The following is a 4,225-nucleotide window of genomic DNA, read 5'->3' as shown; positions in this document are numbered from 1 at the left end:
AGTGATATGTTGTGCTTTTTGCGCCAGGAACTTGCTCTCATCGATTCATCAGGTAAACATGCGAGACGCTCGCTTGTGAACCGACGGGCTACTACACTATGGCAGCTGCTTGTCATCGGGACGTTTATCTGCACTATACTTCCGCTTTCATGACTCCCTCTATTATTACGCACATTACATGTTGAAGTTAGCCGACACATGCGCATGCACAACAAACAAAGTTATCGCATAATATAGACGCATACATTTCCTAATTGTATGGCGTTTTGTGATATAGCATGAAAACTACAATTAGATAATTAACGTACAGTTAAACTTCCCTGTTTCAGAGATTTTAATTCAGAAATATCTCCAACCGTGTATTTTGAACAAGCATGAAGGGAAATGTCATTTTCGACAGTCGAAAATATTATTTTCTTTGTAACAAAGGCTAATGTCAGTGTTTTCCAGCAAGACCTCTTCAAACTATCCTCAATATTTTCTCTTTGTTGTTGTTGTTGTTGTTGCTTATATATATATTGCTTAAACTGGATAGAGAGTTTCAGATTTCATAAGGCGTTTTCACATCAGCCCGATGTTTCGAAATAGTGCACTATTTTCTGACTTGGGAAATTAACCCGATCACGAAATAGCGCGCTACTGAAATGTGAACACAAATTAGCGCGCTAATTGATCGAGAAAATTTCTCGAGTCCAACTCGGAAAATTTCCGAAATAGCAGGATAATTAATGCGAACTAGCGCGCTATTTGATAATGTTCGGGCTGATGTGAATAGGAAATGAAATAGCGCGCTAATTTGCGATAGCAAAAAATATCTCGAGCTTGGATTTTTTATCGGGCTGATGTGAAAACGCCTATAGTAATCGGGATGAAGAATAAAAATGTTTGTAAAAATTGTAACAATAGGGGTTTTCACATCAGCCCGATGTTTCGAAACAGCGCGCTATTTTCTGACTTGGGAAATTAGCCCGATCACGAAATAGCGCGCTATTTGATAATGTAAAAACAAATTAGCGCGCTAATTGTATCGCTCTGATCAAGAAAATTTCTCGAGTCCAACTCGGGAAATTTCCAGAATAGCAGGATAATTAATGCGAACTAGCGCGCTATTTGATAATGTTCGGGCTGATGTGAATAGGAAATGACATAGCGCGCTAATTTGCGATCGCGAAAAATATCTCGAGCTTGGATTTTCATCGGGCTGATGTGAAAACGCCTAATGAACAAGATGGTAGTCTCGTCATAAGCATGATAAGAATGCGTGAGTAGGGGCTCACAAGGAAGCAGAACAAAAGAAAGCATGTATAAATTCTAAACAGGTGAACTTGTTGAGCACGCGGTATTGTAATGGGACTACATTGCTACATTTCTGAAGTATGTGAGGCTTTGTTCAGTGTAATTTTTTTTTCGGTTTTCAGAGTAATTATTTTTCTGATCAAGGACCACAATTAATTCCACAAATCTATACATGGAGCTGTTTGTTTATGTACTCCATGATGTGAAATGATATTATGAAACTCGTCCGAAATGTCCCTTAAAGGGATGGTATAGTATTGGTTGAGACGAGGATTGGGCTTTTAACACTTTCAAGATACCAAGAAACCATTTATGAAATAGTACAGAGCATACCTTGCTAGGAGGAATTCAAAATTTATTATATGAAAATTGATTATGGAGTGGCTGAGACATCCAAAAACAAAGTACATGTATATTTTATTAGGATTGCTCTGTTTTTTATATCTTAGCCATAAAACCAATTTTCGTCAAATAAATACTGAATTCCTCACTTTTTTTCACTATCTTACAAAGAAATGTTAGAAACGTGAAGTTCGGTATTAAAGGCATAATGTACCATTTATTTTGCAGATGAAACAAAACACAGCTTTAGTGCTTCAAAATAGTTCTGAAATGTTAGTTAGGGAAAGCCTAAGGAACAACCAATGTAAAAAATTGAATTTGTTGAATTAACGTTAAGTATTGTTAAATATACAAAATATGAACAATAGTTCAAATAAACTTAGTTATAATAAAAATTTTGCCAGACTAAACCGTCTACAGTTACGGTTTAATGAGAAAAATAGTGTTATCTTCTTATATTTTAGGCTGTATTGCAAATTTTTTACAGGATGTTTTGTGATACAACTGACCTACACATATGCATCAAATGTGATATCTCAAACATTTTTTAAATCACTGCTCCCAATGTAAAACAGTACCTTTAACCAAAACTATACAATCCCTTTAACTGATCAGAGAGAGAGAGAGAGAGAGGAGGAAGACAGAGGCAGATAAAATTAAAAAAAAAGACAACACAAGCACTGAAATTGAGATTGATATGCATCCTCACAAGAGTTTCAAGTGTGATGGATTTGAGATTGAAGATTGACCATGAACCATCACTGTGTCAGCGTTATGATTGCCTTTTGTTATTAAAGAACGACTGTCTCACAGATTTCAGAAATCTTTGCATCGCGTGTCGGCTAGAGACTTGTCACAATGTAGGCATAGGTACTTACTTGTCTCGCTATAGATTTTCGTGCCACAATCTGCCTGACACTGTTTCTTTCTGTATGACTTTATTGTAGATGAAAAGAAAAAAACTCCCAACCACGAGGTTTCGAGGTTGAATAACTTGTCGCGTTTTCGAATTGTTAGACTTGGTTCAGATTCGTCAATAGCACGACAAGCTTTAGATCAGACAGCACACATAAATCGGCACTCATTGAATCAGCCTGTCGGTGGGCCTAAATAGGAAAACGGTAGGTTCGAATCGCGCCGCAGAATAGGACATTTTAATAGTGCCGCTTCGAATGAAGGTGCCAGGTTACAGGGATGGACCTTGCGGAGAAGTCATTCTCAGTTGTCTTCCAGAAGATCCTGTACCCACATTATTACTATATCCAGTCTTCCAGAACATTCTTTGAATAACTAGATTTATCTATCCAAGTATAGCGAAGTACGACTCATCACCTGACACACTGTGCTTACACAGCTATAACTTAAGAGTCTTGACTACTTGGCAAATGGCGCAAAATGGCAGCATGCCGGCACACTTGTAAAACAAACAATCAAAAGGGTACTCCCCTTTCTTGCCCCAGTGAATCCTTCGTAACCCTTCATGCAAACAAAGCTTCTCAAGTGTTCACCATATATGTATATATATATGTATGCATACATATATGTATATATATATATATATATATATATATATATATATTATATTAGATGGCTTAGACAGTTTCTGGTATGTGATTGGTCGAGAGCTCGTCACATGATCATGTTTGCGAGGATCGCAAATGTTACATTTTCCCAGCTCGTTATATTTCACCAACTGGTCAAATGAACATATTTTTTCCATGTGTGTTGCCCTCTTACGGTTGAAATACGAACAATTACACCAATATAAGGGTGTGGGACCACGTCGGTAACTTTTTTTTTTTTTTTTTCCATAATCTTTTATTGATTCCATATTCAATACAATTTCATGATAAATCGAATCATATATATTACAAAATTCACGATTTAACAAAACACAATTATAATGAAATCAAAACCAAGCTGTACTTTCAGCAGGAACAGTGCATTAGCAAAGGAAATACAATTCACCGAGAAAAAAACAAAAACAACATACACTGCTTACTTGCTTTCATTAAAATCAAATGGATCTGTCCTTTTAACATGACAGCGCATTCAAAAAAAAATATATATATATATATTTATATTAAATGGAGCTGTACTTTCAGCGTAACGGTGCTTCATACAAAGAAATATTTAACACATCAATATGCACCCAAATAAAATCGATATACAACCAAATGGAATCGATATTCCCATTAATCACCCCCCTCCCCCTCCCCCCTCCCTCTCCCCTCTACCCTTCCCCTCCCTTCCCCCCTTCCCCGTGGACATCTGGCTCCGGGTCCTTCCATACTTATTTTCAAATTTTCCCATTTACTAAAATGAATGGTTAAAGTTCCCTTCATTGATGCTAATTTCTTTTCCTCAAATCTATCCTCTAAAATATTATTTTTTATTTCACGATATGTAGGCGGCTTTCCATATTCTCTACTTTTAAAAATCAAGTATTTAACCAAAATTAAAATGTGATTTAACAACTGATGTTTTCCCCTATTATCCTCCTTCCACCCAAACAAAATTTCTTCCCAAGTACAATTTTTAAATTCAACATTCTCTATCATTTCTTCACATGATTCCCAGAGTAATT

This window comes from Diadema setosum, chromosome 2 (assembly GCF_964275005.1).
Source record: "Diadema setosum chromosome 2, eeDiaSeto1, whole genome shotgun sequence".
NCBI lineage: Eukaryota > Metazoa > Echinodermata > Echinoidea > Diadematoida > Diadematidae > Diadema > Diadema setosum.
The sequence above is the reverse complement of the archived record's forward strand: the minus strand, read 5'-3'. Positions refer to the sequence as shown.